Consider the following 26,186-nt stretch of genomic DNA (forward strand, 5'->3'; position numbering starts at 1 on the left):
CCTGGAATCGAAAGTGGACATTAGGGAAAAACAAAAGAAATCTGAATAGAGTGTGGGCTTAATTTAATAATATATATATGTACTAATTCGCTCAGTTGTGTCCAACTCTTTGCAACCCCAGGACTGTAACCCACCAGGCTCCTCTGTCCATGGAACTTCCCAGTCAAGAATACTGGAGTGGGTAGCCATTCCCTTTTCCAGGGGATCTTCCTGACCCAGGGAGCGAATGTGAGTCTCCTGCATTGCAGGCAGATTCATTACCGTCTGAGCCACCAGGGAAGCCCCAAGTTAATAATAATATATTAATATTGGCTCATTGTCACAAATTTGCCACACCACTATTTTCTATTAGTAAAATGTCACTAATAGAAGCAATGTGTGCAGAGGTAGGGGGTAATATATTGGTACTATCTCTATGATATGCTCAGTTTTTTCTGTAAATTTAAGTGTCCAAAAACAAAGTCTGTTGATTAAAAAAAAAAAAAGCCCTGAATAAGCGTGTTGCCTGGAAGCACCAGGGTGGATGAATCAGAGGCTCAGGCCTGACCAAAGAGGCGGGGGTTCTCTAAATCCCCGAGGGAGGGAGGGCCAGGTGAGTTGTGGAGAGTGTCAGAGTCCGTCCATGTCAAAGCACATATATCCTGAGACTCTCAGGAGAGAGGGATAGTGAAGAAAGCATCTTTTAGAGGGAGGACAGTAAAGACCTGAGTGTTAGGAGGCATTGAACGGAGGATGGTATCAGGATTTGGGACTGCAGAGTGGAGAAGGACCACCTTCTCGTTAACTATGTGTAGATCCTGGGCTGGATCATAGGGGCCACCTGCCTTTTTGATGAGTAGAATAGGGAGCTATAAGGGGTGTTGGTGGATCCGAGGAGCCCAGCATTTAGAAATTTGTTATTGAAGGGTCTTTGAGTTCTAAACCCCTTACATCTTCCACTGTCATAGGATGTTAAGAGCAACGGAGACAGTGAGAGAGGTCCCCCATGGTGATAGTGACAGGAGGTTAGGTGAGAGGCCCTCCCCGGGGGTTGATGTCCCACACAAATGAGGGAATCTATTTATTTCTAGTGGGAGAGGGGAGTGCTGAGCATCAGAGGATGAGCCTCCTAAAATTCCAAGGAAGGAGGCTTGTGGCTGGAGAATTAGCCAAGTCCTTCATTTGGTCATAGGAGTGGGGTGGGACAATTGGGAAAGACAGGAAAGGATGCAAGGAGATCTGATCTCCAGTGAGCATACTAAGTCAAAGGTTTGGAACATAGGTTGAGTTTTGCTTTCTACTCTGATAACGGTGATAGGCGAGGGAATCAAGGAACCCAAAGCTCGAGAAGAGCAGAGTGAGGGGCTTCCGTATCAATTAAGAAATTGATTTCCTTACCTGCTGTGGAGAGAGTTACCTGGGGCTCGGCCAAGTCGATCTGACGTCCTGGAGCCAGGGCCAGCATCGGGCCAGATAGTCAGAAGGTTCTAGAAGTCCTCAAAGAGCCGTGGGGGCAGAGGAGGTCACCTGAGGGGCATCGCTGCTTCCAGAAGGGGATTTTGTCCCCTCGAATTGAGGAGAGGCAATCTCGCTTCTGGTGTCCTGTTAGTTTACAAAGTGGGCACAGTCCCAGGGGTACCTTTCCCAGGTAAACTCAACTCCAGTGCCCCACTTGAAGTAGGAGCCAGCGCTGGGGCTCAGTGGCTGCTTTCCTTCTTGCTGACTAGGGGGCCTCAGATAAGTCTTATCCTGAAGGCCTCTCTGATCAACAGCAGTGGCAATCGTTTGGAAAGATCATTTCAGTTCTCAAGACCCTTTTGGGTTTCCTTCCCTCTTTTCCTTTCGTACATCCTCATCTCAGTTGTTAAAGACCTTAAAGGCTAGTCAGTGAGTTTGGATAGGGAGTCTGAGGGCCCCTTCTCAATTTCTGGAGTTTGCAATGGATATCAGGGCTGACTGAGAGAGGAAATATCTCCAAGGGAGTTTTGTCTGTCTGAGAGGTTAAATCTAAATCAATGAAAAGGCAGAGAGCCTCTGAAAGGTCAGACCGATTCACACTGTTGTTCAGCAGAAACTAACATGACATTGTAAAGCAATTATACTCCAATGAAAACATCATCCATGGCTTCTCTGGCGGTCCAGTGGTTAAGACTCTGCCTTGCAATGCAGCGGACACCAGTTTGATCCCTGGTCCAGGAAGATCCCACATGCCATGGGGTACCTAAGCCTGTGTGCCACGGACTTCCGAGCCTGAGCACTGGAGCCCGTGAGCCACACTACCGAGCACACGTGCAGCAGCCACCAGGGCCTGCGTGCCCAGAGCCCGTGCCCTGCCACGAGAGGCCGCCGCAACGAGGAGCCGCGCAGCGCAACGAGAGAGGAGCCCCGCTCGCTGCAACTAGCGAGAGAGCCCTGAGCAGCAACCAAGACGAAGACCCAGCGCAGCCAAAATAAATAATAAATACGTATTTTTAATTGTTTTAAAAACAACAAGGCGACAGATTTGATTACATTGTTTTTGGCAAAGAAGCTTAACCAAGTTGCTGCGACATAAAATATTTTAAGATAACAATTAGAATTATGACTGGTAACACTATACCAGGACATATCCGAATTTCAGAAATGTACACAGTTTCTAGAATGTCTATCTTAATACATTTACCAATACAGTATAATCTGAGGAGGCTTGTCACTCCTTTACAAAACTTCCCATTTAATTTAACATACCAACCAATCCTAGTTAGTTTAATATTTCTCTCTGACGTGCCTTAGGGGCCCCCTGAACCATTCCAAAGTTAACTGGAGGTCAAAAGAAACTTTAATTAGAATTTAGGGGCTGGTGCACTGGGATGACCCAGAGGGATGGTAAGCGGAGGGAGGTGGGTGGGGGGTTCAGGATAGGCAACACGTGTACACCCGTGGCGGATTCATGTTGATGTATGGCAAAACCAATACAATATTGTAAAGTAATTAGCCTCCAATTAAAATAAATAAATTTATATTTTAAAAGAATTTAATAGGAAGTTTGTCAAACAATATCAAAGTTTTAAAACACTTGGTCAAATAGAATCATGGGTCACTGTGAATATTTATTCAGTTAATCAACGTGACAACAGATTTAAAAAGCAAATACAGATCACTTAAAGGCAAGTCCACACAATCTGTTATCAAAGGCAGCATTCTAAGAAAACTTTGAACCAAATCTAGTCCTGCACAGGCCTACTGCTAATAACAAAATCAATTTACCTGGTTAAATTCCATCTAACCCCCGCCTGTCCATGCATGAAACTCTTTTTGCAGGGCTCCTCTTTCTACAAGCCTTTCACAACTTTCTGTGTCCATCTTAATTGGCCCTTATTCTTCCTTCCAGAAGCAACTAGCTCTAGGATAAAATTACCCATTTTCCTTTGAGAAAAATGTATTTTGGGGCCTTCTTGGTGGCCCAGTGGTTAAGAATTCACCTTGCAATGCAAGGGACACGGGCTCCCCTGGTCCAGGAAGATCCCACATGCCGCAGGGCAACTAAACCTGTGTGCCACGCCTTCTGGGGTCTGGAGCTCGCAGATCCCAGCTGCTGAGCCCGTGTGCAGCAGTCTCTGAGGCCTGCACACCCTGGGGCCTGCCCTCTACAACAGGAGATGCTACCAAATTGAGAAGCCCGTGCACCAGAGCTCGAGGGTAGCCCCACTCTCCACAACTAGAGAAAGCAGCACACAGTGACGAAGACCTACTGTGCCCAAAATAAATAAAGACACATTTTTTGAATGTATGTTTCATTCCTCATGCTTCCTTACACATCCTACTTTCCTGGCATACTGAAATGTTTCTCTTATTATTTTAGTAGCTTTGTTTACATAGACTATCATTTTAGCCCTTAAAAACCTTAATCTCCAGGAAAAAAACAAGAAGCAAGCAATTGTGAACTGTCTGTCATACTACCATTTCCTGATGGAACTTATGAACACATCCCCTAACTTCTTGAAAGATATGTTTACTCGTATACAATTTCTTTCCCCAATGTGATATAAGATGTGTGTCTAACAAACGCAAACATCCTTAGTTTTCCTTTCATCAGAAGGCAAAGGTAAGTAAACTTAGAACCACCCAGCAATTGATGTTCCAATATTTTGTCCTCTTTGAAGTGATCCATACAGTCAAAGAAATGTTGTTATTTGACTTAATTTAGCAAGTTGCCAAAATCTGGGGAGACTATTCTTGAGTAGACATTTCTAAAACGTGATTATTCCAAAAGAGTTACCCCCAAAACTATCTCATTCACACATAATTTTCTTGAGTTTTATCACATCAAATTACTTTTCCTGCTGACAAATTCTCAACAGATATAAGGTCTTATTTGACCTTTAGCGATCAGGCACAGGGCTTCCCTGGTAGCTCAGCTGGTAAAGAATCTGCCTCCAATGCAGGAGACTCTGGTTTGCTTCCTGGGTTGAGAAGATACCCCTGGAGAAGGGATAGGATACCCATTCCAGTATTCTTGGGCTTCCCTGGTGTCTCAAATGGTAAAGAATCTGCCTGCAATATGGGAGACCTGGGTTCCATCCCTGGGTTAGGAAGATGCCCTGGAGGAGGGCCTGGCAACCCATTCCAGTATTATTGCCTGGAGAATCCCCATGGACAGAGGAGCCTAATGGGCTACAGTCCATGGGGTCACAAGGAGTCAGACGCAACTAAGAACAGTACAGCACAAATTTAGGTACAACAGAGGTACTGTATTTAACATTAATGAGTCCAAAGACATGTTCATATTAATCAAACCAATGAGCTTAAGCTAGCTTGAATACAAGGTATTACTTTAATGAATTCATTCTGGCCAGTTTCTTTTGCATTTCTGAGAATTTATATATGTGCTCAGTTTCCTTTAAGGCAATGGAATAAGGCTCATTTGCGAGTTAATTTTGACATCCATCCATATAGACAAAGAACTCAAAATATTCCCGCTTAAATTTTAAAAGTCCTTTATTTTTCTCTGCAGTCTCAGGGATCATAGATAATTAAACAGAAGTTCCTGAGAGCCAGGTAGACCATTTATATCCCCAAAAGCAGGTTCATCCTAGAAAACCGGCTTCTTCTAACAGCCTAGGCAAAACTTAGCCACCTTGGCCATTTTCAGGGATTTTTTTCCCACTTTCCAAATATGTCTATTACTGTCTGACAGTAATAAACAATAATACACATCATTCACTCACATCCACATCCCTCATTTTCAGAGGAACATGAATCAGCATTCCAGTTACCGGGACACTTAACAAAAGTCAAACCAGGAAGAGAGAACAGGATATGGAGTCAGGTGCAGAGACACACACACACCCAAGAGAAAGCCAGACCAGTTCCAAAAGACTCACTTTGCTGTAACGGCAGAGCTACTGGGCGTCTTTGTTCTGCAGGTATCAGGGAGTACTGAACCCAAACAGTATTACAATCAGAGTATCATCTTCTGTCATTTGTGGAAGTGTAACTGAAGATCCAGTAACGCTGAAGAAGCTGAATCTGAACGGTTCTATGAAGACCTACAAGACCTTTTAGAACTAACACCCAAAAAAGATGTTCTTTTCATTATAGGGGACTGGAATGCAAAAGTAGGAAGTAGGTCAAGAAACACCTGGAGTAACAGGCAAATTTAGCCTTGGAATACGGAATGAAGCAGGGCAAAGACTAATAGAGTTTTGCCAAGAGAACACACTGGTCATAACAAACACCCTCTTCCAACAACACAAGAGAAGACTCTACACATGGACATCACCAGATGGTCAACATCGAAATCAGATTGATTATATTCTTTGCAGCCAAAGATGGTGAAGCTCTATACAGTCAGCAAAAACAAGACTGGGAGCTGACTGTGGCTTAGATCATAAACTCCTTATTGCCATTAAATTGAAGAAAGTAGGGAAAACCACTAGACCATTCAGGTATGACCTCAATCAAATCCCTTATGATTATACAGCGGAAGTGAGAAATAGATTTAAGGGCCTAGATCTGGTAGATAGAGTGCCCGATGAACTATGGAATGAGGTTCGTGACATTGTACAGGAGACAAGGATCAAGACCATCCCCATGGAAAAGAAATGCAAAAAAGTAACATGGCTGTCTGAGGCCTTACAAATAGCTGTGAAAAGAAGAGAAGCAAAAAGCAAAGGAGAAAAGGAAAGATATAAGCATCTGAATGTTATGCTCCGAGCCCGTATCTCCAAACAGACCAAGAGAGCAAGTCCACCACAGTATTGCAAACGCAAGAAGGGAGTTTGTTTATTCCTAGCGCGCTAGGGCCCAAGTCTCATCCCACACAAGGGAATCTGACAAGAGCCGCGAACAAAGGAGTATGGCGGCTTATATACAGGCAGTTCTTTGTCTCAGTTACAGGAGTAGCTGGCGTTACATGATTGGCCAGGCAGGATGAGCGCATATCCTGTCTCTTTCTGGTAAACATGACTCAGGTCCTAGAGCCCGTCGTTTGGCCCCTAACATTCCCCCTCGTCCTTAGATCATATAGAGGAATCTTCCTCTCGGTCCTGAGACAGTTTGATATTGTTGTCGAAGCACAAACAGCTGTCCAGTATTTATGCGTTCCTTTACAAAGGCTACAAGTCTATTGATAATACATGGGCCGAAGGTAAGCATCAGTAAAAGTACTAGCAGGGGTCCTAGCAAGGTGGAGATTAAGGTAGTCAGCCAAGGGGATTGTTGAAACCAAGATTCAAACCATCCCTGTTGAGCCTCACGTTCTCGTTTACGTTGGGCTAGGCCTCTCACTTTGGCCATAGATTCTCTAACTATTCCTGTATGATCCGCATAGAAACAGCACTCTTCTCCTAGGGCAGCACAGAGTCCCCTTTGTTGCAGAAAGAGCAGATCTAATCCCCTCCTGTTTTGCAGAACTACTTCAGATAGAGAAGTTAGAGACGATTCTAAATGACTAATAGATTGCTCTATATGGGTAATGTCTTCATCTATGGCCGCTCTCAGGGAGTTAAATCCTTGGCCTTGCAGGGACAAGAGGCAAACTGAAAAAGGCATCTTTTAAATCTAAAACAGTGTACCAAATGTAGTTTGGAGGCAAGTTGCTTAGCAATGTATAAGGGTTAGGAACCATAGGATGAATATCATTCACCCGTTTGTTGACTTCTCGTAGATCTTGAACCGGTCTAAAATCAGCTCCCCCAGGCTTTTTCACAGGCAACAGGGGAGTGTTCCATGGGGACCGGCACCTTTTCAGGACCCCAGCGTCTATGAGGCGTTGTATATGAGGAGTAATTCCTTGTCGAGCCTCTTGACTCATGGGATACTGTCGTACCCTCACCGGGGAAGCACTGGCTTTCAGTTCCACAATGATAGGGGGCCTCTGTTTGGCTAGTCCCATTCCTGCAGTTTCAGCCCAGGCCTGAGGGTATCTTTGAACCCATGGTTGTACTTCAGGGCTTATTGTCGCTGGGGCCTCTGGCAAGTAGAGTCTGTATTCATCTTTTAATGCCAGAGACAAGACCTGAAGAGGATGCCCAGTCCCATCTAAAATCGACACTTGTCCGTGGTAGAAATGAATTTGGGCATTTACTTTAGACAGTAAATCCCTTCCCAACAAGGGCGCTGGACACTCAGGTATCACCAGAAAAGAATGGGTTACCTGGTGGGCCCCCAAGTTCACATGCCGTTTTGTAGTCCATCCATACCATTTAGTCCCGGTTGCTCCCTGCACCCAGCTACTTTTCTTAGACATGGGTCCATCTTTTTGGTTTAAGACTGAGTATTGGGCTCCCGTGTCCACCATGAAGCCAACCGGTTTCCCCTCCACATTTATAGTTACCCAGGACTCGGGGAGGAGCTTCGAGCCCTGACCCCCCTAGTCGCTATCCTCACCCGCGTAGAGGATATGATTTGTCTGGAGAGGGAGTCTCGTTCTTGGGGTTCTTGGGCCCCTCTTTTAGATTTTTCTTGGGGCATTTATCTTTCCAATGTCCAAACTCTTTACAAAACGCACATTGGTTTTTCTCAAGCTTACACCTTGTCTTTTTTTCTTCAGTTTTTGAGTCCAATTTTTTTTCTTTCTGGAACCTGTTTTTGTTTTCAACCCCAGCAAAAAATATCTGGGCCAGCTCTTTTTTATTTTTACGGTTTTCTTCAGCTCTAAATTCTCTTTCTTCTCTTCTAATGTGGTCCTCTCTCTCTTCTGGGGTCTTTCTATGATTAAAAACTCTCTCGGCTGCCCTCACTAGATCTTGCAAGGATTGTTCATTTAACCTCTCTATCTTTTGTAATTTTTTTCTAATATCGGGGGCTGCTTGATTTACAAATGCTAACATAACTGCCGCTCGTGACTCATCTGCCTGTGGGTCCATAGGGGTATACTGTCTAAAAGCTTCCATTATCCTTTCAAGGAAGGCTGCTGGGCTCTCATTTGGTTCCTGCCTCACTGAATTTATTTTGGCCATATTAGTTGGCTTTCTGGCGGCCGCTCTAAGGTCGGCCATAAGAGCCTGACGGTATACCCGGAGACGCTCCCTACCTTCAGCATGTTCGAAGTCCCAGTTGGGTCGCACCAAGGGGAACCCCTCCTCAATGAGGTTAGGCTGTATCGTGGGCCTCCCATCCACCCCTGGCACATTCTTTCGCGCTTCTGACAGGATCCACTCACGCTCTTCTGTAGTGAAGAGCACCTGTAACAGTTGCTGACAATCATCCCAAGTGGGATTATGAGTAAAAAGGATAGACTAAAAGATCAATAAGACCCTGCGGTTTTTCAGAGAAGGAGGGAGTCTGGGTTTTCCAATTGTACAAATCACTAGTGGAAAAGGGCCAATACTGATATGTCCACTCTCCACCCTCTCTGGCTGGTCCCGCCCAGACAGGAAATGCGTGAACAGTGGAGGAGGGGACTTCTGGGTCTTCTTCCGCTACATTGGCCATTTCTCTTGTTTTTCCCCGAGTTCCCTGGGTGGGGCCCCCTTCTCTGGGATGAGCTGAAGGCTCGGTTCTCTTCCTGGCTTCTCCCAATGAAACCTGTGGAAGCAAGGGCGGATGTGGATTCGCATATAGGGGTAGGAACAATTCGGTCTCCAGATCTATCAGATTAGGATACAGAGAAGATTCCTGGAATACCGGCTTTGGTCGATTTTCGTCCCTTTTTTTTCTTTTTCTTCAGAAGCCTTCATTACTAGCACCTGTGGGCTTGGCGAGATTGGAGTTGGGGAAGAGGGACGGGGAGGTTTAGGAGGAGCGAGAACAAAGGGTTTAAGCCATTCCAGCAGGTTCCTCACTAGATCCTGCCAGACCAGAATGTAGGGAGTCTGATCTGGGTGCCCGGTAGGACTAGGAGTAAGCACCCTCTCTTTAACTGCCTGGATAATTTGGAGATTGAAGGTTCCCTCTTGTGGCCATCCGACATCAAAGGTGGGCCACTCGACAGAACAGAAAGTCACCAGTTTGCTCTTCTTTACTAGTAACGAAAGATTCTGAGCTCTAGACTTGAAATCAGAGAAGTGGTAAAGAGATAAAGGAGTAGAAGTTGTTTGTCCCATGATCACAGAAAAGTACACTGGGAGCCAACAGAGCACACAAAGAGCAGCGCAGACACCACAAATAGACAAACAGATAACAAACACAAGGTGGCCACCGACAATGCACTCAATCTTACCTGCAGGATGTTCACAGAGCCAGCTGCCTCCCCAGCACGAAACCAGGCCCTGGCCTTACGCTGACTTGCCTCTGCACTTTACAGCCAGATGCCTCCCCAGTACGATACCAGGCGGAGGACTTAATCTGGGTTTTTGTAACGTTAGCACCAGTGCTCAGAGCTCTTATCTCCTAACGAGGTTACTCCCTTCTACCAGGAGAGTTGTCCTCCCCGGCGGGACGGAGATCCCAGACGAGCCCCCAGATGTTATGCTCCGAGCCCGTATCTCCAAACAGACTGAGAGAGCAAGTCCACCACAGTATTGCAAACGCAAGAAGGGAGTTTGTTTATTCCTAGCACGCTAGGGCCCAAGTCTCATCCCACACAAGGGAATCTGACAAGAGCCGCGAACAAAGGAGTATGGCGGCTTATATACAGGCAGTTCTTTGTCTCAGTTACAGGAGTAGCTGGCGTTACATGATTGGCCAGGCAGGATGAGCGCATATCCTGTCTCTTTCTGGTAAACATGACTCAGGTCCTAGAGACCATCGTTTGGTCCCTAACACTGAATACAGAGTTCCAAAGAATAGCAAGAAGAGATAAGAAAGCCTTCCTCAGTGATCAATGCAAAGAAATAGAGGAAAACAACAGAATGGGAAAGACTAGAGATCTCTTCAAGAAAATTAGAGATACCAAGGGAACATTTCATGCAAAGATGGGCTTGATAAAGGACAGAAATGGTCTGGACCTAACAGAAGCTAAGGATATTAAGAAGAGGTGGCAAGAATACACAGAAGAACTGTACAAAAAAGATCTTCATGACCCAGATAATCACGATGGTGTGATCACTCACCTAGAGCCAGACATCCTGGAATGTGAAGTCAAGTGGGCCTTAGAAAGCATCACTGTGAACAAAGCTAGTGGAGGTGATGGAATTCCAGTTGAGCTGTTTCAAATCCTGAAAGATGATGCTGTGAAAGTGCTGCACTCAATATGCCAGCAAATTTGGAAAACAGGCCACAGGACTGGAAAAGGTCAGTTTTCATTTCAATCCCAAAGAAAGGCAATGCAAAAGAATGCTCAAACTACTGCACAATTGCACTCATCTCACACGCTAGTAAAGTAATGCTCAAAATTCTCCAAGCCAGGCTTCAGCAATATGTGAACCGTGAACTTCCAGATGTTCAAGCTGGTTTTAGGAAAGGCAGAAGAACCAGAGATCAAATTGCCAACATCCGCTGGATCATGGAAAAAGCAAGAGAGTTCCAGAAAAACATCTATTTCTGCTTTATTGACTATGTCAAAGCCTTTGACTGTGTGGATCACAATAAACTGTGGAAAATTCTGAAAGAGATGGGAATACCAGACCACGTGACCTGCCTCTTGAGAAATCTGTATGCAGGTCAGGAAGCTACAGTTAGAACTGGACATGGAACAACAGACTGGTTCCAAATAGGAAAAGGAGTATGTCAAGGCTGTATACTGTCACCCTGCTTATTTAACTTATATGCAGAGTACATCAATGAGAAACGCTGGGCTGGAAGACACACAAACTGGAATCAAGATTGCCGGGAGAAATATCAATAACCTCAGATATGCAGATGACACCACCCTTATGGCAGAAAGTGAAGAGGAGCTAAAAAGCCTCTTGACAAAAGTGAAAGAGGAGAGTGAAAAAGTTGGCTTAAAGCTCAACATTCAGAAAATGAAGATCATAGCATCTGGTCCCATCACTTCATGGGAAATAGATGCAGAAACAGTGGAAACAGTCAGACTTAATTTTGGGGGGGCTCCAAAATCACTGCAGATGGTGATTGCAGCCATGAAATTAAAAGATGCTTACTCCTTGGAAGGAAAGTTATGACCAACCTAGATAGCATATTCAAAAGCAGAGTCATTACTTTGCCAACAAAGCTCTGTCTAGTCAAGGCTATGGTTTTTCCAGTAGTCATGTATGGATGTGAGAGTTGGACTGTGAAGAAAGCTGAGCACCGAAGAATTGATGCTTTTGAACTCTGGTGTTGGAGAAGACTCTTGAGAGTCCCTTGGACTGCAAGGAGATCCAACCAGTCCATTCTAAAGGAGACCAGTCCTGGGTGTTCTTTGGAAGGAATGATGCTAAAGCTGAAACTCCAGTACTTTGGCCACCTCATGTGAAGAGTTGACTCATTGGAAAAGACTCTGATGCTGGGAGGGATTGGGGGCAGGAGGAGAAGGGGACAACAGAGGATGAGATGGCTGGATGGCATCACTGACTCGATGGACGTGAGTTTGAATGAACTCCGGGATTTGGTGATGGACAGGGAGGCCTGGCGTGCTGCAATTCATGGAGTCGCAAAAAGTAGGACACGACTGAGTGACTGAACTGAATTGAGCTGAACTGAAGATCTCCCAGTTTTGCAAAATACACCCTAAGGGGACTACAAGGTGGAACAGAGCTCTGATTACTCATACTCAATTATCCGTGGCTGGTATTGGCAAATAGCAAACAAACAAACCAGTACAATGCAAATCAGTCTCTCAGGGCACAGTTTTCTAGGCACAGGAAAGAGTCCCAGCCAAGTCACATGACCAAGTCTTAATTCAAAAGGGAAAATCCCAGCCAGGGCTCTGCTGGCTGTGAAGCCAACGCAACAGGGAAGGCTACCTTGGTGTCATCAGCTGCGAGTGCCCCGTAGACATCTCAGTCAGGCAGTGCGAGAGCCTTGCTTCCTCTGCTACAAAAACCGAAGGTGTTAAAGACAGAAATATAGATCAATGGAACAACACAGAAAGTCCAGCGATAAAGCCATGGACCTATGGACACCTTACCTTTGACAAAGGAGGCAAAAATATACAGTGGAGAAAAGACAATCTTTTTAATAAGTGGTGAGGGGAAAACTGGCCAACCACATGTAAAAGAATGAAAGTAGAGCACTTTCTAACACCATACACAAAAATAAACTCAAAATGGATTAATGATCTTAATATAAGGCCAGAAACTATAAAACTTTTATAGGAAAACATAGGCAAACACTCTCTGACATAAATCATAGCAAGATCCTCTATGACCCACCTCCCAGATGAATGGAAATAAAAACAAAAATATACAAATGGGACCTAATTAAACTTAAAGGCTTTTGCATAATGAAAGAAACTGTAAGCAAGGTAAAAAGGCAGTCTTCAGAATGGCAGAAAACAATACCAAAGGAATCAACCGACAAAGAATTAATCTCCAAAATACACAAGCAGCTCATGCAGCTCAATGTCAGAAAAACAAACAACCCAATCAAAGAGTGGGCAAAAGAACTGAACAGACATTTCTCCAAAGAAGACCTACAGATGGCTAATTAACACACGAGAAGATGCTCAACATCACTCATTACTAGAGAAATGCAAATCAAAACCACAATGAGGTACCATCTCACGCTGGTCAGAATGGCCACCATCAAAAAGTCTACAAACAATAAATCCTAGAGAGGGTGTGGGGAAAACAAAACCCCCTTACACTGTTGGTGGGATTAAAAAGTGGTACAGCCACTATGGAGAACAGTGTGGAGATTCCTTAAAAAACTGGAAATAGAACTGCCATACCAACCAGCAATCCCACTGTTGGGCATACACACCGAGGAAACCAGAATTGAAAGAAACACATGTACCCCAAGGTTCATCGCAGCACTGTGTATAACAGCCAGGACATGGAAGCAACCTAGATGTCCATCAGCAGATGAAGGTTAAGGAAGTTGTGGTACATAAACACAATGGAATATTACTCAGCTATAAAAAGGAACACGTTTGAGTCAGTTCCAATGAGGCAGATGAAACTGGAGCCTATTATACAGAGTGAAGTAAGTCAGAAAGAGAAACAATAACACTGTATATTAACACACATATATGGAATTTAGAAAGACAGTAATGACGTTCCTAAATGCAAGGCACCAAAAGAGAGCAGACTTCTGGACTCCATGGGAGAAGGTGAGGGTGGGATGATTTGAGAGAACACCATTGAAACATGTATATTACCATATGTAAAATAGGTGACCAGTCCAAGTTCGATGCATGAAACAGCACTCAAAGCTGGTGCTCTGGGACAACCCAGAGGGATGTGATGGGGAAGGAGGTGGGAGAGCGGTTCAGGATGAGGGAACACGTGCACACCCATGGCTGATTCATGTCGCTGTATGGCAAAAAAAAAAAAAAAAATCACAGAATTGTAAAGCAATTATTGTCCAATTAAAATTAATTAATCACTTTAAAAAATCAAAGGTGCGGAGGGTCAGCTACACCTGATTGGCAGCCAACCCTTGAGGCTTTCCCTGAGACAAATGTACTCATGCAGCTGCCCTTTCGGGAGCCGCCAGTGCCCAGGGGCCAGTGTGCCACCAGGGGGAATGTCCACTTGGGCCACAGGCTCCACACTGGACACCAGAACTGTTTTTGAACCGGTGTGGGTCTGCTTGCCCACGTGCAGTAAAGCGTCTACTGACACCAGGTGGCGGCGAAGGAGAGCACAGCGTTTACTGTAGGCCTTCAGACAAGGAGCTGCGGACAGATGCTGCTGCTGCTGCTGCTGCTGAGTCGCTTCAGTCGTGTCCGACTCTTTGCGACCCCATGAATCGCACGCCAGGCCTCCCTGTCCATCACCAAATCCCGGAGTTCACTCAAACTCACGTCCATCTAGTCGGTGATGCCATCCCACCATCTCATCCTCTGTTGTCCCCTTCTCCTCCTGCCCCCAATCCCTCCCAGCATCAGAGTCTTTTCCAATGAGTCAACTCTTCACATGAGGTGGCCAAAGTACTGGAGTTTCAGCTTTAGTATCATTCCTTCCAAAGAACACCCAGGGCTGATCTCCTTCAGAATGGACTGGTTGGGTCTCCTTGCAGTCCAAGGGACCCTCAAGAGTCTTCTCCAACACCACAGTTAAAAAGCATCGATTCTTCGGCGCTCAGCCTTCTTCACAGTCCAACTCTCACATCCATACATGACCACTGGAAAAACCATAGCCTTGACTAGACGGACCTTAGTCGGCAAAGTAATGTCTCTGCTTTTGAATATACTATCTAGGTTGGTCATAACTTTTCTTCCAAGGAGTAAGCGTCTTTTAATTTTATGGCTGCAATCTCCATCTGCAGTGATTTTGGAGCCCAAAAAAATTAAGTCTGACACTGTTTCCACTGTTTCCCCATCTATTTCCCATGAAGTGATGGGATCGGATGCCATGATCTTCATTTTCTGAATGTTGAGTTTTAAGCCAAATTTTTCACTCTCCTCTTTCACTTTTGTCAAGAGGCTTTTTAGTTCCTCTTCACTTTCTGCCATAAGGGTGGTGTCATCTCCATATCTTAGCGACCCCATAGACGGCAGCCCACCAGGCTCCCCTGTCCCTGGGATTCTCCAGGCAAGAACACTGGAGTGGGTTGCCATTTCCTTCTCCAATGCGTGAAAGTGAAAGTAAAGTCGCATCTGACTCTTGGTAACCCCATGGACTGCAGCCCACCAGGCTCCTCCGTCCATGGGATTTTCCAGGCAAGGGTACTGGAGTGGGGTACAGATAATGCTTAAAAGCCCAAATTCCCCACTGAGTTTCAAGGCAGCCGTTTCTAAAAGTCATTTTTAAAAGCAATTTATTCATGTGTTTCTTTTCCATTGCGCTGGGTCTTCGTTGCTGTGTGCGGGCTTTCTCTAGTTGCGGCAAGCAGGGGCTGCTCCCCATTGTAGCATGCAGGCTTCTCGGCGCAGTGGCCTTCTTGTCGCAGAGCACCGGCTCCAGGCCTGCAGGCTTTAGTACTTGTGGATTGTGGGCTCTAGTTTGGGCTCGGTAGCTGTTGCCCACGGGTTTTAGTTGCTCCACGGCATGTGGAATCTTCCTGGACCAGGGATTAAACCCACGTCCCCTGCACTGGCAGGCGGATTCCTATCCACGGTCCCACCCTGGAAGTCCTAGGGTGGCCTCTCAAAAGGCAAGATGGGGAGGGAAATTGCAGGGTATGTGAATGGCTCGTGCGCAATTCTCTGATTGGTAGATGGTGAGGGAGCCGGGTGACGTCACAGGGGTTAACATTATCAATCCTTAGGCTCCAGGAGGTCTGAGAGCTATGTGCTCATGGTCATCAAGTATTATTAGTTAATTTCGCCCATTGGGGGTGATTTTAGCACCTGTAAAACAACTCAGGAAATGTGCATCAGATACTATTATCTGGGTACTTCTGAGGAGCTAAAGCAGAGGGCCTGGGGGAGGGGTCTGTCCGGGGAAGGCCTTGGCAGTCCAGAGGGAAGACCCCGTGGGGTGCGCTCAGTTACAACAGCCAACAGGACTCAGAGATGGGCCTCTCCCGGAAAGGGGAAGATGGAACCATGTTGGGATCGTCTCTCCCACATCCTAAATTCTCGTGAAACATAAAGCTATACAGCAGGCCTGCCACAGAACTGTCAGATCTCAAGGCTCATCTTGACACCCACTTTCCTTTCCAAAACCTGACTGTCCGGCCCCGCCCCTGCCTGGGTCTGCTGCCTGAGGCAGGCGGGCGTCTTGTGAGCAGGGCGGCACCCGGCCATGTGAGTAGGGCCCAGTGGAGGCAAGGCTGTGGGTAGTGGAGGGTGGGCACAGGTGGGAAACACAAGGTAAGCCCAGTCCTCGGGTGCCCGGGGTCAGTCTGCCTAGCCCGGGCAAGAACTGACTCTGAGGAATCCAGCTCAGCTCACATGGCCGGAGGCTGAGGCCACAGGAAACACCCCTCTCCATCCTCAGACCCTAAAGAACACGCACCCAGAGGGTGGGGTGGACACTCCAGCCTTCATCCACCCTCATGTCTGCAGAGGAGCCCACCTGCAGGCCCACATGGGCCCAGGCTGTGGCCCCAGGGTGGCACCACTGGGTGGGCAGTCACTCCAGCACCCCCTCCCCACCCCTATCAGAGCGTGAATGCACCCTGACTGACGCCCACCTCCCCCCACCCCCAGAAGCCCACCGCCTCTCTTCTAGGCCCAGACTTTCACCCAGCCTCGGCTCTCAGAAGCCCGGCAGCAGAGCAGATGCAGGCGCATGACTAGGGTGTGGAGGATGGGAGCCCAGCTCTGGAATGAGGGAAAAGGCCTCCTCCCAGAACAAAACACCTGAATATCTCAAGGCGGCTCCTCTTCCAGCAGTGTTTAGTAGCCGGGCCATTAGTTATCTCAACAGAGTTAAATAAATCAAACACAATATTGATGTTTTGTTGGCTATTTGGTCACTTGAATCAAATCTGTAAACTATTTTAACCGAAAGTTAGAAAAGATTCAACTCACCAGATTTTAAAATTAAGACCAAACGAAAAACAAAAACCACTATACGCAAAGGTTGCAGTGAGTGACACGGAGGGTTTATTCAAACCAACTACGTGACAGGAGAGACGACGAAGTGAAGGAAGCGGGAAGTGTGAGCATCAGACTTGCTACCAGATGATTCAATAATCCACGTTCATGGTTACACTTCGGAGTAATAGCAAACGAGGGTAAAGTAAATTCAGCAAGCTTCACTTTAACTCGGCGAAGATTGCAGTGAATTCTGAAGGTGTTCCGTCTAGACTGGAGCTCTGGTTTCCTCGTGGGCTCTTTCCTCTTCCTGCTGCTCCGCGCGGCGAGGCGATCCGTTGAGGGGAGACCAACGGAGCAGCAGCGAAAAGAGAGGGCGGCTGGGCGGGAAGCAGGTGCGCCCGGGGCCGGGGGCGCGGCTGCGAGGGCCGGCGCGGGGCTGCCCCGGCGCCTCCTCTCGGCTACGCGGCCTTTCGCTCTAACCCGGCCCCAGCCGCCCTGCCCTGGGGCGGACCGTCCCGGAGCGGCACCTGGAGTGCCCGCAGGTCTGGCACCCTCGGGCCACGCTCACCGACGGGCCCCGACACCGGAGGCCGTCTTTCCCCCGGGCCGTAGCTTCCGGGTGAGCAGAGGGTACGCCCCGGGGCGCGGGCGGGCACCGACCGGGCACCGACCGGAAGCGCGTCACCGCAGCGCCGGCGCCCGACGGGCCGAGTCGCTTCGCGCAGACCGCTGCCCTTGGCCGCCGCCTCGTGGTCCTGCGCGCTGCCCGCCTGGGGGCGCCTGCTCCCGGGTGAGCCCAGAGCGTGGAACTGGTCTCTCCTTCCAAAGAGAGCTGGGAGTCTGATCAACAGGGGCCCCTTTCGGAGTGCTATTGCAGCAAACGTTTGAAAGCTTAGAGTTCTTTCAAGACAAATCCTCTCCTGGGGGCTTCTTTGGTGGTCCATGGCTAAGACTCGGAGCTTCCCATGCTGGGGGGCCAGGGTTCCCAGCCCTGATCAGGGAACTCGATCCTGCATGCTGCGACGAAGAGTTCACATGCCTCAACTTAAAAAAAAAAAAAAGATCCCACATGCCCAAACTAAGACCTGGTGCAGCCAAATTAAAAAAAAATTTTTTTAAGAAAGAAATGTTCTCCAAAGTAACAAAAATGTGGAGTAGGGCAGAGCATGGGGCAACACTGATTATTACAGCAGCAGCAGTGCCCTGATTATCACCAGGCGCTGTTACCTCTGTGGTTCTCTGACACTAACATGGCCACCGGGGACAAAGGCTTTCACACCCCAGTCCACGGTACAGGTGTGACCCTGTGCACACCCACACAGACACCTGAAGTAACATCTACTCCCACACTGTGAGGCCCTTTCTGAGGCTTTCACTTCTACACCACTTAGGGTTGCCAGATTTAGCCATAAAAATATGGGACTCCCAGTTAAATTTGACTTTAAGATAAACAACAAAGACTTTTTATTAGTATGTGTAAGCCCTGTATAACACTGGGGATATATTTATATTGAAAAAAATGCCTTTATTGTCTGAAATTCAGATTTAACAGAGGTCCTGTATTTTACCTGACAACGCTTTAAAATGCTGGTCACAATCCCCTAACCTGATGTCACTAGTGAGTCTTGGGCCCCTTAGGTGACAGGACCACAGCACTTCTTTCTTTATGGGGAAACCAAGTTAAGTGCAGGAACTAGATTCCGAGCCCGTGGGCACCACCCCTCCCAGCTGTCACACTCTCCTCCCCTTCCCCCACCCCCAGCCCAGCAAAGGCCGGCACTCGCTGCAGTAAAAGGTTTGTGTTTGTTTGTTTGTTTTAATCAAGCAAGAATCTGTTAACAGTTTTATTGTTTTTTTGTTAAATACCATGGGGCCGGATTGGAAAAATGAAAAACTCAGTCAACAACTGCTTTACAAGGGAAAAGAAAAATCCTGCCTTGATATGAGCAAAGGTGAAGGAGAAAATTTACACTGTACAAGGCACCATTTCCCCACAGAATACCTCCTGGCATTTCCTGAATGAGTGGGATTAGCAATCTAAATAGATCATATTTCAAGAGTTAACAGCAACAGATAAAATTCTAAAGGATCATTAAAATAACATTTGCAAGACTCTGGAGAATTCTTGAACTCTTATTAAAACCACAAAGAAAGAGCAATTCTTTACGTGTGAATTTCATAAAGGACTGAATGTGCAATGACACCCTGTAGGGATGGTCTGGTGGCAATGGTGCTTCTGGGACCCGAAGCCCCGCTCTTCCATGTCTCTTTCTAACCATGAGACCGTTGCTGGCGAGGCCTACAGGACACACGAAGCTGTACACACAAAGCATGGCCACTGTGGACCACACCACCAGTAACACAGTTGTTCCGTTGCTCAGTTGCATCCAATTCTTGGCAACCCCATGGACTGCAGCATACCAGCCTCCCCAGTCCTCCACTATCTTCCAGAATTTGCTCAAACTCGTGGCCATCGAGTCAGTGATGCCATCCAACCACCTCATCCTCTGTCCTCCCCTTCTCCTCCTGCCTTCAATCTTCCCCAGCATCAGGGTCTCTTCCAATGAGTCAGCTCTCCGCATCGGGTGGCCAAAGTATCGGAGTTTCAGCTTCAGTCTTTGCAATGAATCTTTTCTGGTCAAAAGGAAACAAAAGAAATAGCTCCCTGTATGCCTCACTCTTCAAGCTGAATTTCCCGATAAAGAATCTAGTGACGAGGGCTGCAGTGATAGCAAGAAGTGAAGGCGGGGGACTGGTGACACTCTCTCTGGAGGCCCCAGCTGAGGTGGATCCAGGTTTCTCCAGATGTGCTACCTTCTTGAGCCTGAGCCTCCTCCCTCGGGGACTGGTTTTCTTCTTTCAGTTCTCCTTTGGAACCTCCTTCACCGTTCCTTGAGCTTCCTGGTCTCGGTCTTGTTGAGGGAAACACAGTGGGGCTTAGGCAGGGGTCATCCGGCTTCGCAGCGCTCAGAGGAGCGGCTTTGCTGGGTTCTATGTCCTTCTATTTATCATTTGCACTGGGCATCTCAAATACACATCTCAACTGAGAACCCATTCATTCATGGGGTTTTGCCTCTTTCTACACGGCTTCCATGTCTGAAACGCTTAGTGGAGCAAAGATCGTCTGTACCATAAACTTGTGTTCACTCGTCTCACTGGGGTCACTGTCCACCCTGGGTCAGCGATTCCCCTTTGGGCCTCACACAATACCCATGAGGTGCTGTCCTCTTCACTTTGAAACACACCTTTCGATCCGATGGATTTCTCGACGTGAGATCTGGAGTGACTCCATCTGTGAAGGGGCCTTTGAATTCAACAGGATCTGTTGTGCTTTGGAAACAGCGCAGAGCCAGGGCGTGCCCACAGCGTGTGGCTGGCTGCGGGTGGGGATGGCAGCGGCATGGCCAGGCCGCCTGAGCCCTGCACCCGCCGCTCTGTCGCCGGCTCGCCGGACCACCCGCAGGTCCACAGCTCCGGGTCTCATGACTGACTCAGCCCCACACCAGCCGCTGTGGCCATGCACACCCTGGAGGCTTTTTAAAGATGACTTTTGTGTGCAGAAACAACTAGTAGCAGTCACTTTGTTTTTCAAATAAAGTTTTCAATAAATTAATTAAATTCAATTTATTGAAATACTACATTTAAAAGCATAGTTTTTCCTTAAGTACTGATGTCCAACTTAAAAATCTTTTATGTTCATAAACCATATGTTCTGTGCTTAGTCACTCAGTCGTGTCCAACTCTTTGGGACTGTAGCCCGCCAGGCTCCTCTGTCCATAGGGATTCTCCAGAAGAATACTAGAGTGGGTTGCCATGCCCTCCTCCAGGGGATCTTCCCAAGCCAAGGATCGAACCCAGGTCTTCTGCATTGCAGGCAGATTCTTTACTGTCTGAACCACCAGGGAAGCCCAAGAAAACTGGAGTGGGTAGCCTATCCCTTCTCCAGGGAATCTTCCCAACCCAGGAATCGAACCGGGGTCTCCTGCATTGCAGGCGGGTTCTTTACCAGCTGAGCTACCAGGGAAGCCCCTTTATAAATCCAGTCAATTTTAATAGTCATTTACCAGGGGCCTTCTTTGATTGATGGTCAGTCTCCCTGACAAACCAGTTTAAGTAAAAACTCTTAAACTTTTAAAACTACATATTTAAATGCTTCAAACACTTCAATTCAGTAGTGAACAAAACATTACCTAGCAATACGGTGGGTCCTTGCACAGAAGTATCTTCTTTGCAACCACTGGCTGTGCTGATGCAGGTGCTGGAGAGAGAAACAGACAGATGGACACATATATACACACCCACGAACCAAGTCATGTCCTAGAAAGGGCAAGTGTTACCCTCTTTATAAACCCGTCCATAACAACCTCTTAGCAGTGACCACTTGTCCGCCTCCTGAATCTCAGTAGAAAATAATTCATTCCAGATAAAGCATTGCCGGCTCCCTTTTGAAGAAAATGAGCATTTTGGGGAGCAGTGGCGCTGAGTGGGAAGGACAGGGAGGCATGTTCACAGCTGGAGAGGCGGAGGACTGGTCTGCTTCAAACGCAGTCCAGCCATCTTTATGGTTAGAGAAAATCAGCCTTCCAAACACCTTGGGATATCACCTTTGGGGTGACAGAGCCGAGCAAGAGTGGGGTTTCAAAGTGCAGACGTAAGGCTCTGTTTCGTGATCCGGGCACTGGCTCTCACAGGGGTCAGTGTGTGAGCAGTCGCTGGGCCATGCGCTCTGCATGTAGATCGTACTTCAGTTTTGTTGTTGGTCAGCTGCCGAGTCATGTCCGACTCTTTGTGACCCCGTGGACTGCAGCACGCCAGGCCTCCCTGTCCCTCGCCGTCTCCCAGAGTCTGCCCAAGTTCATGTACATTGCATCAGTGATGCCATCCAGCCATCTCATTCTCTGACGCCCTCTTCTTCTGCCCTCAGTCTTTCCCAGCATCAGGGACTTTCCAATGAGTTGGCTATTCTCATCAGATGACCAAAATACTGCAGCTTCACTTCAGCATCAGTCCTTCCAATGAGTTATTCAGAGTTGATTTCCCTTAAGATTGACTGGTTTGATCTCCTTGCTGTCCAAGGGACTTTCAAGAGTCTTCTCCAGCACTGCAGTCCAAAGGCATCGATCCTTTGGTGCTCTGCCTTCTTTATGGTCCAGCTCTCACAATCGCACGTCAGCACTGGGAAAACCTAGTCTCGAAGGTGCAAACTGTTGTTCGCAGGGTATTGTCTCTGTTTTCCCACACAGTCTAGGATTGTCGTCGCTTTCCTGCCAAGAAGCAACTGTCTTCTGAATTCATGGCTGCAGTCACCATCCGCAGTGATTTTAGAGCCCAATAAGAGGAAATCTGTCACTGTTTCCATATTTCCCCCTTCTGTTTGCCATGAAGTAAGGGGCTTGGATGCCATGATCTTCATTTTTTTAATATTTAAGCCGACTCTTTCAACCTCCTCCTTCACACTCATCTAGAGACTCTTTAGTTCCTCTTCACTTTCAGCCATTAGAGTGGTATCATCTGCATATCTGAGGTTGTTGTTTCTCCCACCTATCTTGATTTCAGCTTGTAACTTATGTGGCATTTCTCATGATGTGCTCAATGTATAGGTTAAAATAAACGGGGTGACAGCAGGCAGCCCTGTCACACTCCTTTCTCAATCTTGAACCAGTTGTTCCATGCGGGGTTCTAACTGTTGTTTCTTGATCCACATACAGGTTTCTCAGGAGACAGGTAGGATGGTCTGGTATGACCATCTCTTTAAGAGCTTCTACAGTATGATCCACACAGTCAAAGGCTTTGGGGTAGTCGATGAAACAGAGGTAGAGGTTACTCTGGAATTCCCCTGCCTTCTCTATGATCCAGCGAATGTTAGAAATGTCATCTCAGTTTCCTCTTTCTTTTCTAAACCCAGCTTGGACATCCGGAAGTTCTTGGTCCGCATAAGGCTGAAGCCTAGCATGCAGGATTTTAAGAACGACCTTATTAGCATGGGAGATGAGTGCAACTGTCCGACGGTTAGCACATTCTTTGGTACTATCCTTCTTGGGAACTGGGATGAGGATTGACCTTTTCCAGTCCTGTGGCCACTGCTGCGTCTTCCAGATTTGCTGACATATTGAACGCAACACCTTGATGGCGTCATCCTTTAGGGTTTTGAAGAGTTCTACTGGAATTCCATCGCATCCACTAGCTTTATTAAAAGAAGTATTTCCTAAAGCCCACTTGACTTTGCTCTCCAGGGTGTCTGGCTCTGGGTGACTGACCACACCTCATAGTTATCCAGTTCATTAAGATCTTTTTTGTACAATTCTTCCATGTATTCTTTCCATCTCTTCTTGATCTCTTCAGCGTCTACTAAGTCTCTACCATTTCTGTTCTTTATTGTGCCCATCTTTGGGTGAAATGTTCCCTTGAGATCTCCAATTTTTCTAAAGAGATCTCTAGTTTTTCCCCTTCTGTTGTTTTCTTCAATACTTCAGTAAAAAGCTCCAAAGTGTGCTTTGAAAGTTAGTTAAGCTTCTCTTCCTCTGGATACCATGCTCACAAGCCAGAAGTTCACTTTCTGGCAGGCCCAGGTAGAGTAGCCCTTTTACAATAGGGCTTGAAGAGTTTCACCCCAAAGCATCTAGCAGCAAGCACCCCGATGTTAACTCATTGTTCTGGTATTTCAGGTCAACCAGCCGCTCTCCCACCAGGCATCAGCCCAGGCCCTGGACCCTCTGCTGGGCCCCAGGACAGCCTGGGGTGGTGGGAGGGGCAAGGCTGAGCTCAGCCGTGGACGGGAGCCCAGGCACAGAGTGCCCAGGACAGGCAGATCAGGCTGGTGTAAGGGGAGGGGGAGCAGGGGAAGATGCAGGGTTTAGCCGTCTGGGGAAGGGGTGAAGGAACGGGGGTCCTGACATCCAGGCAGCAGGGGGAGAATCACTGACACCCTAAATGCCACCTTGAAAGTGAAAGTCAGTCACTCAGTCATGTCCGACTCTTGGCGACTCCATGGATTTAGTCCATGGAATTCTCCAGGCCAGAGTACTGGAGTGGGTAGCCTTCCCCTTCTCCAGGGGATCTTCCCAACCCAGGGATCAAACCCAGCTCTCCCACACTGCAAGCAGATTCTTTACCAGCTGAGCCACAAGGGAAGCCCAAGAATGCTGGGGTGCGTAGCCATTCCCTCCTCCAGGGGTTCTTCCCAACCCAGAATTTGAACCAGGGTCTCCTGCATTGCAGGCAGATTCTTTACCAACTGAGCTATCAGGGAAGCCCAATGCCACATTACAGCTCCCAAATTCAAGTCAATTTTCTCACTGCATCCCTAGGAGAACTCTTACTACATTGTCCCAGGTCGTGCACAAGGCCAACAGGGCCAACACTAACTAGGAAGCAGTCACTCCAGCACCAGGATGAAAAGCTCCTAACCCCGACTACAGACCTGACCCTGCAGCCGTCATTCCCAGCCAGAGAAAACCCCACACTCAAACCAACTGAGGCCCAGCCGACCGGGGCCCAGCCGACTGGGGCCCCGCCTGGGCTCCCGCCTCCATGTCCAGCACTGCCAAAGGCAGAGACTGAGCCTGGGTCCAAGCCGGTCACCAGGAGCAACAGGGCAAGTCCATGGCCCCCGAGCAAGTGATCCGTCAGGTTCAAAGTGTGGGCCACACTGCAGGACACCTTAAATGTCAACAGCCTTACACTTGGGGAGGGTGGTGGTAAGAGTTTGAGCCACAGAGACCCTACAGACATGTGAGTGAGTCTTCCCAGTGCTCTTCTGACTTTTCCCTTATCATCCTAGAGAACTGCTGGAAAGTTCTCTGCCTTAAGGAGATGCGGGAGCACACAGAGATGGAGTCCAAGGCCGAGCCCCTCTGCAAGTTTGTCACTTTCAACTGAGATCCACGGAAAGAAACCCGCCTCCATTATCACCCAGAGCACTCGGGGCTCAGCACTGGGCCCTTGGGGCTGGCGACAGGAGACCCGGCTTTGAGCTCAAGCGATCAGGCCCAGGACTTCTTCCCAGACGGTGCAGTGGGGAAGAACCCGGCTGCCACTGCGAGAGACACGAGATGAAGGCCGAATCGCTGGGTAGGGAAGATTCCCTGGAGAGGAAATGGCAACCCACTCCCCATTCTCTTGCCTGGAGAATCCCACGAACAGAGGGGGCCTGGTGGGTTACAGTCCACAAAGTCGCAGAGTCGGACACGACTGAGTGACCAAGCGCACACACCATCAGGCCCGGGCGTGACCCACACCCCTGCCCCCACTGCCCGGGGCGGCCCCCTTCCCCAAGCTCCGTGGGAAGTGCGGAGGGCAAGGACCCTGGCCCCTCCTTTCCTCACTCAGAAAGAAAGGACTCTTGGGGGGACGTAGCCTGGGACTTGAGGCCTGGGACTTGAGCTCCAGCCAGAACATCCAGTTCAGCCGCGGGCAGGCTGAACGGTTCATCCGTTCCTCCACAGGGCCTCACCTGCCTCTGCTGCAGAGAAACACCAGGATTTGTTGATGGCTCAGTTGGTAAAGAATCCGCCTGCAATGCAGGAGACCCAGGTTCGAATCCTGGGTTGGGAAGAACACCTGGAGGAGGGAACCCCTGGAGGAGGGAACGGCTACCCACTCCAGTATTCCGACCTGGAGAATTTCATGGACTGTATAGTCCATGGAGTCCCAAAGAGTTAGACATGACTGAGTAACTTTCCCTTCACTTGGTGACTTTACTAAAGATGGCCCCCACCTTGTGAAAACAGACTCATAGACACAGGAAACAAGCGGCTGGCTGCTGGAGGGTGGAGGGAGGCGATTTGGAGAAGAGGATCGAGAGGCAGAACCCTCCAGTTAGGAAGTAAATAAGTCACGGGACGTAACGCACAGGATAAAGAATATGGTCAACGATACTGTACTAACTCTGTGTGGGGACAGATGGTTTACTAGACTGACTGTGATGGCCACAGGGCACGCGATGTCACCTCATTCAGTACACCTGAAGCTAACACCACATGGTGCATTCGCTGTATGTCAACTGTTTCAGACTTCCCTGGTGGCCTGGTGGGTGGGAATCCACCTGCCAGCGCTTGGGACACAGGTTCGAGCCCTGGTCCAGGAAGACTCCGTACGCCACGGAGCAATTCAGCCTCTGTGCCATAGCTACTGAGCCCGAGCTCTAGAGCCCCCGCCCCTCAACCACTGAGTCCGCATGCCTAGGGCCTGTGCTCCGCAACAAGAGGTGACTCCGCAATGTGACATCGACCCACGACACGTACTGAGCAGCTCCGGCTCGCCGCAGCTCGAGAAGAGCCTCCATAGCCGCGAAGACCCAGCGCAGCCAAAA

General features: G+C 48.1%; 1 pseudogene; it reads right to left on the reverse strand.

The window, feature by feature from the left end:
• Positions 1-18,715: 18,715 nt before the first annotated feature.
• LOC138423432 (vesicle-associated membrane protein-associated protein A pseudogene) lies at positions 18,716-26,159 on the reverse strand (annotated as a pseudogene).
• Between the last annotated feature and the right edge of the window lie 27 nt (positions 26,160-26,186).

This window comes from Ovis canadensis, chromosome 18, assembly GCF_042477335.2.
Source record: "Ovis canadensis isolate MfBH-ARS-UI-01 breed Bighorn chromosome 18, ARS-UI_OviCan_v2, whole genome shotgun sequence".
NCBI classification, from domain to species: Eukaryota; Metazoa; Chordata; class Mammalia; order Artiodactyla; family Bovidae; genus Ovis; species Ovis canadensis.